The sequence below is a fragment of the Armigeres subalbatus genome, chromosome 2 (genome assembly GCF_024139115.2).
Source record: "Armigeres subalbatus isolate Guangzhou_Male chromosome 2, GZ_Asu_2, whole genome shotgun sequence".
Classification (NCBI taxonomy): domain Eukaryota; kingdom Metazoa; phylum Arthropoda; class Insecta; order Diptera; family Culicidae; genus Armigeres; species Armigeres subalbatus.
The window spans coordinates 87,466,885-87,483,526 of record NC_085140.1 but is presented as its reverse complement, the minus strand read 5'-3'; the positions used below and the strand labels follow the sequence as shown (position 1 = coordinate 87,483,526).

General features: G+C 36.3%; 2 non-coding genes across 2 annotated transcripts; both read right to left on the bottom strand.

Moving 5' to 3' along the window:
• Nucleotides 1–2,261: 2,261 nt before the first annotated feature.
• Nucleotides 2,262–2,335, bottom strand: Trnan-guu (transfer RNA asparagine (anticodon GUU)). The gene has a single exon. It is a non-coding gene; the product is annotated as a tRNA-Asn (tRNA).
• A 631-nt stretch (nt 2,336–2,966) lies between these two features.
• Nucleotides 2,967–3,038, bottom strand: Trnam-cau (transfer RNA methionine (anticodon CAU)). The gene has a single exon. It is a non-coding gene; the product is annotated as a tRNA-Met (tRNA).
• Between the last annotated feature and the right edge of the window lie 13,604 nt (nt 3,039–16,642).

Genomic DNA, 16,642 nt, shown 5'->3' with positions numbered 1-16,642 from the left:
GGGTATAGAACCGAGTTGATTAATATACGACACTATGGGTCTCCGAGGCTTCTATAAAAAGCTCGTTTTTAGAGCAAAATGATAGCCTTTCGGTACAACTTTGTTGTATGAGAAAGGCAAAAAGCGATCTAGAAACTAGAAAAGTTCAACAGGAAAGGTCAATAAATTACAACAAAATCAAATTAATATAAGCCTGATCTTACACATTGACCGTAGTGTTTATTTTGTTTCACAAATATAAAACAGTTTATGCCTTGTTCCCGTAATGTTGGGAAGACATCTTTACGTGGTGTGTTACGGGGTAAGATCTACTAAGGTCACATTGCCAGCTACAGGCACATCCTGATCCAACGAAAACCTTCCCCAATTTCCAATTCTGTAGTGCTTATGAAATTGTCGATAAGTCATTAAGTAAATACTACACTAATCTTTCTTTCCAACTTCCTAGATGCTTCTCGACGGCAAATAGTAATACTAATGTCCCTGTAATGTTTTCTTAGATTGAAATCAAGGATTAAACCCTCCTTGATTTCTGATAGCAGTCTGGAAAAGCATTTCAAAAATAACATGAGTATAATTAAAGTGACCAATCTTCTAATGTTGTGCTAGTACTTCTTTGCTTTTCAGAATTGTCATCACATCTGTCACCGAAGGAAGAAGCTGACGTTACTGTCTACTAAGGATGGATGATATCCTTCTTTTCTAATTTATAGTGAACGTAGTAATTCTGAACACGACGTCAACCATCACTTGCCGAATGGAGCATTTCATAACTTTTAAATAGCTTGGCTCCCAACGAAAAATTCATTGATATTATATTTGATTACTATTTATACTAACAGGAAGCGTTTGGTACGGGAGGTCCACGCTTTCTTCCTTTCCCCTCGATTTCATAGTATGGATCGACTTTAAGGGTTTACAAAATCTGAAGTCGCTCAGTATCTAGAAATCATCTCTGCGGTACATACTGCGTAGTTGGCCTGGCCGTATGAAAAGAAAAATGACAGAATTTAGAAACCGTCATTTTCCAGGATGCTTTCAAGTATTGGCTGCGCAAGTATGAGATTAGATTAGATTAGACAAATATGAAACAGTTTATGCCTTGGAAGCAAAATACGTGAACGGAATCCGTAATTTCTTGTCGAAAAGCCTTACAAATTTCTTGACAGGTACTGAAATAAGTATAATATAGCAGGCGGTGAAAGTTATTCATGAAAATCATTGTTGTTTATAGTATTATTCACAAAAATAAAAACGACTAAAATTTTCAATTTTTTTGGGGTGACCAAATCGGTTTGAAAACGTGATAAAATCAGGACATGTTAAAATCGGGTCGAAAACGTGATATAAAATCGGGGATAGATAAAATCTGAGAGTGACAAAATCGGGTCAACCCTGTAGTAGAAAGCTTTGAAATACTGGGGAAATTAAAGTTTTCATTTCACTACTGAAGGCGGTTCATTCTGTGCTCAGGGCTCTATTAGTTAATTAAAAATTATTAATAAAATAAATAAATTAAAAATAAAATTAATTAGGTATAAATATACCGTGGGGACCGAAATCCGTACAGCCTCGAAATCCGTCCACTTAATGAGATATCAATAAATTAAAGGGGGTTAAAGGTATTTAATATAGAAATAATTTATCTTATCCTGTTCAGATACTTGGCAGTAAGCTTTTAGGACATAGAAATGGAAAGAAGGCTTTGAAATTAGAACAACAAAAATCAAAAACAAATCTCGATCCACTAAACGCGGAGTTTCTGCCGCCATTTTGTTATCGGGTAGAGCTATTGTACCAAAAGTAACTGTGTTTTAATTGATAATTGCGAATCATTACATAAGATAAGCGGAATACAAATCGAAGGGATCGCTTCCCAAGGTGCGTATCGAACTATTTACAGTGGTAGTTTAGTCAATCAGACTGCTTCAATTTAAATATTTAGTTAAAAAATAGCTGTACGGATTTTGATCCTTCGATTCGAAATTCGTCCACGGTGGACGGATTTTGATTCAGGAGTAGTTGATTTTATTCAATATGTTATCATGTTTTTCGTAGTTTTTAATGAGTAAATGTGAAACACTTCAAAAGTAGAAGCCTTCATACTCCTGTGTCAATGACAAATGTTTCATTTACATTCGATTCCTATTTTCTAATGACTTTTTCATATACTAAGTTGGTTAAGTATACGGATTTCGATGCCCCACGGTAATCTATAAATTAATAAAAATCGCGATCCTGTTTCATCTAATAAAAAAATCCGCCCCCGGGTGGACTCGAACCACCAACCTTTCGGTTAACAGCCGAACGCGCTAACCGATTGCGCCACGAAGGCATATGTGCTTGATGGGCAATAAAGCTAATTTTCTGCATTGAGAAATACATAGGGAATCGACAGGCATTCCCAGCAGGCTGTTATTACTTTATTATACTTTGACTAACATAAACAAAAAAAAAATCTTCTTAGAAATTAGAAATGTCTATAAGCAGAACATTTTTCAAATCTAAAAGGATAATTAAACTATTTTCAATGTGAAAATTGCAATTATAAAAATCCCTCCCCTCGGATATGTGATCTTGCCGCGATGGGTGGGCTTACGCCATAAGCACTGATATGGCAACCAAAGACATATCCTGTCGTGGTGCCAAAGACATATCCTGTTAGCTGCGAAACACTGTTTTCTATATCACTAAGATAGAAAACCCTATAGTAAACAACATTTCCTTCTAAGATTCCGGATCCAGTGGTTTTTCATGCATTGCATGCGAGCATTGGTATTCTGTTTAACGAAGTCACCCCATTATAGCAGCAAAATTCTGCTCTGAGCATGGACAAATCTATATATTTTGAAGCTACCTTTCGCTAACTATAAAATAAAAATGGTACATTTCGGAAACAAATAAATATTGGTGCACACTTGCGAACGGTATGCAATAAATCAGTGAAGTATGAAAAAAAACAAACCTAGCAGAGCGTAGTTTCGATCTACGGACCTCTGGGTTATGGGCCCAGCACGCTTCCACTGCGCCACTCTGCTCCTAAATGTAGGCAATCTTACAGTTTTACTGTAGAATTAATACATAATAGCTTTGACAATGGAGCAATTCTTTCGAAATGTTTTTGCCTCTCTCAGAGTTGTAACGAAAGGCTATAGAACCACTCCAAACCAAAACTTTTGATCCAAGGCCCCGAATGTGTTATATACCAACCGATTCAGCTCGACGAACTGAGCAACTGTCTGCCTGGCCGTGTGTGTATGTGTGAACAAAAGTTGAGAAAAATAGTACACCAACTCTCCTTGTAATAATACTTTAATAATATTTTCCATACAATAAATCCAACAGGTTGCACTCGATAGGGGCAGAGCATCGCTGATCGCTATCAAATTTTAAAACGATTGTCTATTGCGTTCAAAGGGAAATGTGTAGTCAAACGTGAGAAAAGCAGTATCACTATAGGTGAATAAGAGAACATCCATAAATTACATAACGTTCAGACGGGGTAGGGGGAGGGACGGTTGTGGGTTGGCTAAAGTGTGACGACCCATACAATATTTTCAGATGTTTCATTTTCTTGTTATAGGTATATCTTGGCTGTGCATATGCACAGCACATGTTACGAAATAATGTTTCATACAAGGTGGGGTGGTTGCCCAAAGTGTGACAATTCATACAAAAATTTCAGATGCTTCATACAAAACCCAGATTATCTACCAGATCCACCTACAGTGAGATTTTGACTCTTCCTTAGTTATAAGCAAATATTTCCAGACTCCAGTATATAAAACGAGATAAAACTACTCAGCTTCCCACTCGTAATTTCGAGAGACCTCGATATTAATTCAATACCGAATTTTCAAAACAACTTATCTGCTTTTGTAAACAAAGATTCGAACGTCGATTTTAAGCATTTAAGAGTACGCCCACGCAAACCAACACCATCAATGCGTAGGTGGAGGCTTCTGTTAGCTATTGATGGTGTTAATTTGTGTGGGAGTGCTCTCAGATTCCCTGGAAAACTTACCAGACTGATCAAAGCAACGATAGATGGTGTGCAAAACTGTGTGAAGATTTCGGGCGAACACTCCAGTTCGTTCGAATCGCGGCGGGGACTAAGACAAGGTGATGGACTTTCGTGCCCGTTGTTCAACATTGCGCTAGAAGGTGTCATGCAGAGAGCCGGGTGTAACAGCCGGGGTACGATTTTCAACAGATCCAGTCAATTTATTTGCTTCGCGGATGACATGGACATTGTCGGCCGAACATTTGCAAAGGTGGCAGAACTGTACACCCGCCTGAAACGTGAAGCAACAAAAGTTGGACTGGTGGTGAATGCGCCAAAGACAAAGTACATGCTTGTGGGCGGAACCGAGCGCGACAGGGCCCGCCTGGGAAGCAGTGTTACGATAGACGGGGATACCTTCGAGGTGGTCGAGGAATTTGTCTACCTCGGATCCTTGCGAACGGCTGACAACAACGTTAGTCGTGAAATACGAAGGCGCATCATCTTTGGAAGTCGGGCCTACTACGGGCTCCAGAAGAAACTGCGGTCGAAAAAGATTCGCTACCGCACCAAATGTGTCATGTACAAGACGCTTATAAGACCGGTTGTCCTCTACGGACATGAAACATGGACAATGCTCGAGGAGGACTTGCAAGCACTCGGAGTATTCGAGAGACGGGTGCTTAGGACCATCTTTGGCGGTGTGCAAGAAGACGGTGTGTGGCGGCGAAGAATGAACCAAGAGCTCGCCCAACTCTACGGCGAACCCAGTATCCAGAAGGTAGCTAAAGCCGGAAGGGTACGATGGGCAGGACATGTTGCAAGAATACCGGACAGCAACCCTGCAAAGATGGTGTTCGCTTCCGATCCGGCAGGTACGAGACGGCGTGGAGCGCAGCGAGCGAGATGGGCAGACCAGGTGCAAAACGACTTGGCGAGCGTGGGGCGTATCCGAGGATGGAGAGATGCGGCCTCGAACCGTGTATTGTGGCGTCAAATTGTTGATTCAGTGTTATCTGTTTAGATGTAAACTAAATAAATGAATGAATGCTCTCAGATTCGGCAAATCGACGTTTGAATCTTTGTTTACAAAAGCAGATAAGTCGTTTTGAAAATTTGTTATTGAATTAATCCAGAACTAACTAAATCAGTCATTGATCTAAGTGAAACTCAATAGCGTTCAATAATAACATATACATATGTCGCCTTATGGATGCCTAATTTTGTAAAACCACAAATAACAGATATTTAGGCTAGAACAAATTTTATTGAAAATCCTGTGTAAGCTTTTGAATTGATATACGTTGGCCCACTACTACCATCTACTCAACTGATTGCGGCAGTACATACGGATTTGAAAGCCGCATTCGGGCTGCGTTTTCAATAACATTGATTCTTGCGCCATCTCCAATCGATTGCCAAACGCGGTCCCAATTTAAAATACATTTGAATTAATGGTTGCGGAAGTTTACACACGTATCGGATGCCAGCCTCAATATCTGTTATCTGTGGTAAAACTAATCTTGTTTAATGCCTTAAAAATGAGTGAGATTTACATGGTAGCAAATTTCAGAATTTGCACACATACGCACACATACATGCATATAAGTGGTCTATTAGCAATGAAAATAAATAGTAAGGTATGGAAATCCATATAATGTGTGCGTGCCTTTCGTGTATGGCGAAAAAGCTTTCACTACTACATTCGAACGAGCTCCCATAAGAAGCCATGCAAATATGTACGTCACCATTTGCTGTTTACATTTTCTATCATCCACTAATACATTTGCATTTGGTCTTCTTCCTCACCTTCTATCTATCTCATTGGTCTATTAGTATCTCAAAACATGCTCACATTTGCTATCTAGTTCTTACTTTTGATAAAACTTGATAAAACTATCAAATGTCGATATTCGCCTGTTTCGAAAATCACGTAACACTCCACCTTCCTACATGTAAGGGTCTGTTCAAATATTACGTAACGCGAAAAACGTTGTTTTTAAGAACCCCCCACCCCCTCGTAACAATCTGTAACAAAATTTAGAATTACCCCCACCCCTATGCGTAACGCGTAACAAATACATTTTTTTTATGAAAAAATCTTGTTTGGTAGAATTTGAACCACGATACAATAAATTATTATTTTTTGTGTATTTTATGCTATTTTGAACACAATAACTATCTTTTGAAAAATTTAAATATTTATTCTCAATTGTTACGGGTAACAATTTCTCGAAGGACCCCCACTCCTATATTTTGCGTAACAAATCATAACAAAAATAAAACAACCCCCCACCCCCTATTGCGTTACGTAATATTTGAACAGACCCTAACACTTTTTGCAATATATTACCTTGTTATACATAATACTGAAAACAAAAGCAAAACCCAGATTAATCCACCTACAGTGAGATTTTGACCCTTCCTTAAGCCCCAAACGCAGTACAACAGAACGGCGACGGAAACGGCAAATTTGACAGAAAATATATGAGCTAACTGTCAAATTTTCCGTTTCCGTCGCCGATCCGTTGTATTGCGTTTGGGGCTTTAGTTATAAGGATTTTTTTCCAGACTCCAGTATTTAAACCGAAATAAAACTACTCAGCTTCCCACGGTGATTTACCGTGAAGCTGACAAAATAATTGCCTACCTAAAGGCGGATGTCATAGGTTGAATGACAACTTAACGAATGATAACGTACTGTGCTTCATGCTGCCTATCTATAAGGCGCTCGTCGGATTGAATAACTATTGTGACATGGTTAGTAACTATCGTAACGGTGGTTTAATATATTGTACTCGTAATTTCCAGAGACCTCGATATTAATTAATCCAGAACTAACTAAATCAGTCATTGATCTGAGCGAAACTCAATAGCGTTCAATAATAACATATATTTCGCCTTATGGATGCCTAATTTGGTAAAACTAAACTCGTTCAATACCTTAAAAATGAGCGAGATTTTTATGGTAGTAAATTTCAGAATTTGCACACATACGCACACATACATGAATATAAGTGATCTATTAGTGTCTCAAAACATGCTCACATTTGCTATCTAGCTTCCACTGAAGAAATTTTTGAAATCCCTTTCATTTTTTACGTTTTTTGCTTTTCTGAGAAGATTTTCTTGTACATGCTTCTATATGTTCCTAAATTAAAATCATTTGTTTCTTTGAAACAAATCAGAAATATTTTTTCATAATTCCATGTCATATTATTTGTTATAATTATATTTTAAATGTCAAAGTGTATTTGTTTAAAATACCATACATTTTATTTAATAATTCACGAGATTTCTTGATAGATCAATACGTAACACACCTGCGTAACGCATACAAAGTGAAATTATAGACACTTCCGAAGGAAGGGTCAAAACGTATAGTATAGACCCGTCTCACCGCTAAAGTGGTACCTCCTTTATACAGCGCTTAGTATCAGAATGATCGACGACATTTATGTACTCTCGTTTCCATTATTTTTCCATTATTTCATAGTTCAGATGTAGCATGCGTGTAACAAAATCAATTTAATATTATCCGATCCTTACACATTGACCGTAGTGGTGTGGCTAGAATGGCTGTATCATTGCGGACGTCTTTTGCTGGTGTTCTGGTTGGAGTCCTCAAGAAGAGTATTTACTTTTTTTGTGAAGTTAGGAAAAAGAGCACAGAAGCGCAATAAGCTTTTTTGGGTTTTGCTTACCCATCAAATAAGAATTAACTTTAATTATTAACATTCTTAAAACTTTGGAGAAATTCTGTAATAAAAATTATTTCTTGATAAAACTATCAAATGTCGATATTCGCCTGTTTCGAAAATCACGTAACACTCCACCTTCCTACATGTAACACTTTTTGCTATATATTACCTTGTTATACATACTGAAAAAAAGCAAAAACATATGACCCGTCTCACCGCTAAAGTGGTACCTCCTTTATACAGCGCTTAGTATCAGAATGATCGACGACATTTATGTACTCTCGTTTCCATTATTTTTCCATTATTTCATAGTTCAGATGTAGCATGCGTGTAACAAAATCAATTTAATATTATCCGATCCTTACACATTGACCGTAGTGGTGTGGCTAGAATGGCTGCATCATTGCGGACGTCTTTTGCTGGTGTTCTGGTTGGAGTCCTCAAGAAGAGTATTTACTTTTTTTGTGAAGTTAGGAAAAAGAGCACAGAAGCGCAATAAGCTTTTTTGGGTTTTGCTTACCCATCAAATAAGAATTAACTTTAATTATTAACATTCTTAAAACTTTGGAGAAATTCTGTAATAAACATTATTTCTTGATAAAACTATCAAATGTCGATATTCGCCTGTTTCGAAAATCACGTAACACTCCACCTTCCTACATGTAACACTTTTTGCTATATATTACCTTGTTATACATACTGAAAAAAGCAAAACATATGACCCGTCTCACCGCTAAAGTGGTACCTCCTTTATACAGCGCTTAGTATCAGAATGATCGACGACATTTATGTACTCTCGTTTCCATTATTTTTCCATTATTTCATAGTTCAGATGTAGCATGCGTGTAACAAAATCAATTTAATATTATCCGATCCTTACACATTGACCGTAGTGGTGTGGCTAGAATGGCTGCATCATTGCGACGTCTTTTGCTGGTGTTCTGGTTCGAGTCCTCAAGAAGAGTATTTACTTTTTTTGTGAAGTTCGGAAAAAGAGCACAGAAGCGCAATAAGCTTTTTTGGGTTTTGCTTACCCATCAAATAAGAATTAACTTTAATTATTAACATTCTTAAAACTTTGGAGAAATTCTGTAATAAACATTATTTCTTGATAAAACTATCAAATGTCGATATTCGCCTGTTTCGAAAATCACGTAACACTCCACCTTCCTACATGTAACACTTTTTGCTATATATTACCTTGTTATACATACTGAAAAAAAGCAAAAACATATGACCCGTCTCACCGCTAAAGTGGTACCTCCTTTATACAGCGCTTAGTATCAGAATGATCGACGACATTTATGTACTCTCGTTTCCATTATTTTTCCATTATTTCATAGTTCAGATGTAGCATGCGTGTAACAAAATCAATTTAATATTATCCGATCCTTACACATTGACCGTAGTGGTGTGGCTAGAATGGCTGCATCATTGCGACGTCTTTTGCTGGTGTTCTGGTTCGAGTCCTCAAGAAGAGTATTTACTTTTTTTTGTGAAGTTAGGAAAAAGAGCACAGAGCGCAATAAGCTTTCTTGGGTTTTGCTTACCCATCAAATAAGAATTAACTTTAATTATTAACATTCTTAAAACTTTGGAGAAATTCTGTAATAAAAATTATTCCTTGATAAAACTATCAAATGTCGATATTCGCCTGTTTCGAAAATCACGTAACACTCCACCTTCCTACATGTAACACTTTTTGCTATATATTACCTTGTTATACATACTGAAAAAAGCAAAACATATGACCCGTCTCACCGCTAAAGTGGTACCTCCTTTATACAGCGCTTAGTATCAGAATGATCGACGACATTTATGTACTCTCGTTTCCATTATTTTTCCATTATTTCATAGTTCAGATGTAGCATGCGTGTAACAAAATCAATTTAATATTATCCGATCCTTACACATTGACCGTAGTGGTGTGGCTAGAATGGCTGCATCATTGCGACGTCTTTTGCTGGTGTTCTGGTTCGAGTCCTCAAGAAGAGTATTTACTTTTTTTGTGAAGTTAGGAAAAAGAGCACAGAAGCGCAATAAGCTTTTTTGGGTTTTGCTTACCCATCAAATAAGAATTAACTTTAATTATTAACATTCTTAAAACTTTGGAGAAATTCTGTAATAAAAATTATTCCCTGATGAAACTATCAAATGTCGATATTCGCCTGTTTCGAAAATCACGTAACACTCCACCTTCCTACATGTAACACTTTTTGCTATATATTACCTTGTTATACATACTGAAAAAAAGCAAAAACATATGACCCGTCTCACCGCTAAAGTGGTACCTCCTTTATACAGCGCTTAGTATCAGAATGATCGACGACATTTATGTACTCTCGTTTCCATTATTTTTCCATTATTTCATAGTTCAGATGTAGCATGCGTGTAACAAAATCAATTTAATATTATCCGATCCTTACACATTGACCGTAGTGGTGTGGCTAGAATGGCTGCATCATTGCGACGTCTTTTGCTGGTGTTCTGGTTCGAGTCCTCAAGAAGAGTATTTACTTTTTTTGTGAAGTTAGGAAAAGAGCACAGAAGCGCAATAAGCTTTTTTGGGTTTTGCTTACCCATCAAATAAGAATTAACTTTAATTATTAACATTCTTAAAACTTTGGAGAAATTCTGTAATAAAAATTATTCCTTGATAAAACTATCAAATGTCGATATTCGCCTGTTTCGAAAATCACGTAACACTCCACCTTCCTACATGTAACACTTTTTGCTATATATTACCTTGTTATACATACTGAAAAAAGCAAAACATATGACCCGTCTCACCGCTAAAGTGGTACCTCCTTTATACAGCGCTTAGTATCAGAATGATCGACGACATTTATGTACTCTCGTTTCCATTATTTTTCCATTATTTCATAGTTCAGATGTAGCATGCGTGTAACAAAATCAATTTAATATTATCCGATCCTTACACATTGACCGTAGTGGTGTGGCTAGAATGGCTGTATCATTGCGACGTCTTTTGCTGGTGTTCTGGTTGGAGTCCTCAAGAAGAGTATTTACTTTTTTTGTGAAGTTAGGAAAGAGGGCACAGAAGCGCAATAACCTTTGTTGGGTTTTCCTGACCCCTCAAATAAGAATTAACTTTAATTATTAACATTCTTAAAACTTTGGAGAAATTCTGTAATAAAATTATTTCTTGATAAAACTATCAAATGTCGATATTCGCCTGTTTCGAAAATCACGTAACACTCCACCTTCCTACATGTAACACTTTTTGCTATATATTACCTTGTTATACATACTGAAAAAAGCAAAAACATATGACCCGTCTCACCGCTAAAGTGGTACCTCCTTTATACAGCGCTTAGTATCAGAATGATCGACGACATTTATGTACTCTCGTTTCCATTATTTTTCCATTATTTCATAGTTCAGATGTAGCATGCGTGTAACAAAATCAATTTAATATTATCCGATCCTTACACATTGACCGTAGTGGTGTGGCTAGAATGGCTGCATCATTGCGACGTCTTTTGCTGGTGTTCTGGTTCGAGTCCTCAAGAAGAGTATTTACTTTTTTGTGAAGTTAGGAAAAAGAGCACAGAAGCGCAATAAGCTTTTTGGGTTTTGCTTACCCATCAAATAAGAATTAACTTTAATTATTAACATTCTTAAAACTTTGGAGAAATTCTGTAATAAAATTATTTCTTGATAAAACTATCAAATGTCGATATTCGCCTGTTTCGAAAATCACGTAACACTCCACCTTCCTACATGTAACACTTTTGCTATATATTACCTTGTTATACATACTGAAAAAAGCAAAAACATATGACCTGTCTCACCGCTAAAGTGGTACCTCCTTTATACAGCGCTTAGTATCAGAATGATCGACGACATTTATGTACTCTCGTTTCCATTATTTTTCCATTATTTCATAGTTCAGATGTAGCATGCGTGTAACAAAATCAATTTAATATTATCCGATCCTTACACATTGACCGTAGTGGTGTGGCTAGAATGGCTGCATCATTGCGACGTCTTTTGCTGGTGTTCTGGTTCGAGTCCTCAAGAAGAGTATTTACTTTTTTTGTGAAGTTAGGAAAAAGAGCACAGAAGCGCAATAAGCTTTTTTGGGTTTTGCTTACCCATCAAATAAGAATTAACTTTAATTATTAACATTCTTAAAACTTTGGAGAAATTCTGTAATAAAAATTATTTCTTGATAAAACTATCAAATGTCGATATTCGCCTGTTTCGAAAATCACGTAACACTCCACCTTCCTACATGTAACACTTTTTGCTATATATTACCTTGTTATACATACTGAAAAAAAGCAAAAACATATGACCCGTCTCACCGCTAAAGTGGTACCTCCTTTATACAGCGCTTAGTATCAGAATGATCGACGACATTTATGTACTCTCGTTTCCATTATTTTTCCATTATTTCATAGTTCAGATGTAGCATGCGTGTAACAAAATCAATTTAATATTATCCGATCCTTACACATTGACCGTAGTGGTGTGGCTAGAATGGCTGCATCATTGCGACGTCTTTTGCTGGTGTTCTGGTTCGAGTCCTCAAGAAGAGTATTTACTTTTTTTGTGAAGTTAGGAAAAGAGCACAGAAGCGCAATAAGCTTTTTGGGTTTTGCTTACCCATCAAATAAGAATTAACTTTAATTATTAACATTCTTAAAACTTTGGAGAAATTCTGTAATAAAAATTATTCCTTGATAAAACTATCAAATGTCGATATTCGCCTGTTTCGAAAATCACGTAACACTCCACCTTCCTACATGTAACACTTTTTGCTATATATTACCTTGTTATACATACTGAAAAAAGCAAAAACATATGACCCGTCTCACCGCTAAAGTGGTACCTCCTTTATACAGCGCTTAGTATCAGAATGATCGACGACATTTATGTACTCTCGTTTCCATTATTTTTCCATTATTTCATAGTTCAGATGTAGCATGCGTGTAACAAAATCAATTTAATATTATCCGATTCTTACACATTGACCGTAGTGGTGTGGCTAGAATGGCTGCATCATTGCGACGTCTTTTGTTGGTGTTCTGGTTCGAGTCCTCAAGAAGAGTATTTACTTTTTTTGTGAAGTTAGGAAAAAGAGCACAGAAGCGCAATATGCTTTTTTGGGCTTTGCTTACCCATCAAATAAGAATTAACTTTAATTATTAACATTCTTAAAACTTTGGAGAAATTCTGTAATAAAAATTATTCCTTGATAAAACTATCAAATGTCGATATTCGCCTGTTTCGAAAATCACGTAACACACCACCTTCCTACATGTAACACTTTTTGCTATATATTACCTTGTTATACATACTGAAAAAAAGCAAAAACATATAGTATAGACCCGTCTCACCGCTAAAGTGGTACCTCCTTTATACAGCGCTTAGTATCAGAATGATCGACGACATTTATGTACTCTCGTTTCCATTATTGCATCTCATAGTTCAGATGTAGCATGCGTGTAACAAAATCAATTTAATATTGTTCGATCCTTACACATTGACCGTAGTGGTGTGGCTAGAATGGCTGCATCATTGCGACGTCTTTTGTTGGTGTTCTGGTTCGAGTCCTCAAGAAGAGTCTTTACTTTTTTTGTGAAGTTAGGAAAAAGAGCACAGAAGCGCAATAAGCTTTTTTGGGTTTTGCTTACCCATCAAATAAGTATTAACTTTAATTATTAACATTCTTAAAACTTTGGAGAAATTCTGTAATAAAAATTATTCCTTGATAAAACTATCAAATGTCGATATTCGCCTGCTTCGAAAATCACGTAACACACCACCTTCCTACATGTAACACTTTTTGCTATATATTACCTTGTTATACATACTGAAAAAAAGCAAAACATATGACCCGTCTCACCGCTAAAGTGGTACCTCCTTTATACAGCGCTTAGTATCAGAATGATCGACGACATTTATGTACTCTCGTTTCCATTATTTTTCCATTATTTCATAGTTCAGATGTAGCATGCGTGTAACAAAATCAATTTAATATTATCCGATTCTTACACATTGACCGTAGTGGTGTGGCTAGAATGGCTGCATCATTGCGACGTCTTTTGTTGGTGTTCTGGTTCGAGTCCTCAAGAAGAGTATTTACTTTTTTTTGTGAAGTTAGGAAAAAGAGCACAGAGCGCAATAAGCTTTTTTGAGTTTTGCTTACCCATCAAATAAGAATTAACTTTAATTATTAACATTCTTAAAACTTTGGAGAAATTCTGTAATAAAAATTATTCCTTGATAAAACTATCAAATGTCGATATTCGCCTGTTTCGAAAATCACGTAACACACCACCTTCCTACATGTAACACTTTTTGCTATATATTACCTTGTTATACATACTGAAAAAAGCAAAAACATATGACCCGTCTCACCGCTAAAGTGGTACCTCCTTTATACAGCGCTTAGTATCAGAATGATCGACGACATTTATGTACTCTCGTTTCCATTATTTTTCCATTATTTCATAGTTCAGATGTAGCATGCGTGTAACAAAATCAATTTAATATTATCCGATCCTTACACATTGACCGTAGTGGTGTGGCTAGAATGGCTGCATCATTGCGACGTCTTTTGCTGGTGTTCTGGTTCGAGTCCTCAAGAAGAGTATTTACTTTTTTGTGAAGTTAGGAAAAAGAGCACAGAAGCGCAATATGCTTTTTTGGGTTTTGCTTACCCATCAAATAAGAATTAACTTTAATTATTAACATTCTTAAAACTTTGGAGAAATTCTGTAATAAAAATTATTCCTTGATAAAACTATCAAATGTCGATATTCGCCTGCTTCGAAAATCACGTAACACACCACCTTCCTACATGTAACACTTTTTGCTATATATTACCTTGTTATACATACTGAAAAAAAGCAAAAACATATAGTATAGACCCGTCTCACCGCTAAAGTGGTACCTCCTTTATACAGCGCTTAGTATCAGAATGATCGACGACATTTATGTACTCTCGTTTCCATTATTTCATAGTACAGATGTAGCATGCGTGTAACAAAATCAATTTAATATTATCCGATCCTTACACATTGACCGTAGTGGTGTGGCTAGAATGGCTGCATCATTGCGACGTCTTTTGTTGGTGTTCTGGTTCGAGTCCTCAAGAAGAGTCTTTACTTTTTTTGTGAAGTTAGGAAAAGAGCACAGAAGCGCAATAAGCTTTTTGGGTTTTGCTTACCCATCAAATAAGAATTAACTTTAATTATTAACATTCTTAAAACTTTGGAGAAATTCTGTAATAAAATTATTTCTTGATAAAACTATCAAATGTCGATATTCGCCTGTTTCGAAAATCACGTAACACTCCACCTTCCTACATGTAACACTTTTTGCTATATATTACCTTGTTATACATACTGAAAAAAGCAAAAACATATGACCCGTCTCACCGCTAAAGTGGTACCTCCTTTATACAGCGCTTAGTATCAGAATGATCGACGACATTTATGTACTCTCGTTTCCATTATTTTTCCATTATTTCATAGTTCAGATGTAGCATGCGTGTAACAAAATCAATTTAATATTATCCGATCCTTACACATTGACCGTAGTGGTGTGGCTAGAATGGCTGCATCATTGCGACGTCTTTTGCTGGTGTTCTGGTTCGAGTCCTCAAGAAGAGTATTTACTTTTTTGTGAAGTTAGGAAAAAGAGCACAGAAGCGCAATAAGCTTTTTGGGTTTTGCTTACCCATCAAATAAGAATTAACTTTAATTATTAACATTCTTAAAACTTTGGAGAAATTCTGTAATAAAAATTATTTCTTGATAAAACTATCAAATGTCGATATTCGCCTGTTTCGAAAATCACGTAACACTCCACCTTCCTACATGTAACACTTTTGCTATATATTACCTTGTTATACATACTGAAAAAAGCAAAAACATATGACCCGTCTCACCGCTAAAGTGGTACCTCCTTTATACAGCGCTTAGTATCAGAATGATCGACGACATTTATGTACTCTCGTTTCCATTATTTTTCCATTATTTCATAGTTCAGATGTAGCATGCGTGTAACAAAATCAATTTAATATTATCCGATCCTTACACATTGACCGTAGTGGTGTGGCTAGAATGGCTGCATCATTGCGACGTCTTTTGCTGGTGTTCTGGTTCGAGTCCTCAAGAAGAGTATTTACTTTTTTGTGAAGTTAGGAAAAAGAGCACAGAAGCGCAATAAGCTTTTTTGGGTTTTGCTTACCCATCAAATAAGAATTAACTTTAATTATTAACATTCTTAAAACTTTGGAGAAATTCTGTAATAAAAATTATTTCTTGATAAAACTATCAAATGTCGATATTCGCCTGTTTCGAAAATCACGTAACACTCCACCTTCCTACATGTAACACTTTTTGCTATATATTACCTTGTTATACATACTGAAAAAAAGCAAAAACATATGACCCGTCTCACCGCTAAAGTGGTACCTCCTTTATACAGCGCTTAGTATCAGAATGATCGACGACATTTATGTACTCTCGTTTCCATTATTTTTCCATTATTTCATAGTTCAGATGTAGCATGCGTGTAACAAAATCAATTTAATATTATCCGATCCTTACACATTGACCGTAGTGGTGTGGCTAGAATGGCTGCATCATTGCGACGTCTTTTGCTGGTGTTCTGGTTCGAGTCCTCAAGAAGAGTATTTACTTTTTTTGTGAAGTTAGGAAAAAGAGCACAGAAGCGCAATAAGCTTTTTTGGGTTTTGCTTACCCATCAAATAAGAATTAACTTTAATTATTAACATTCTTAAAACTTTGGAGAAATTCTGTAATAAAAATTATTTCTTGATAAAACTATCAAATGTCGATATTCGCCTGTTTCGAAAATCACGTAACACTCCACCTTCCTACATGTAACACTTTTTGCTATATATTACCTTGTTATACATACTGAAAAAAGCAAAAAC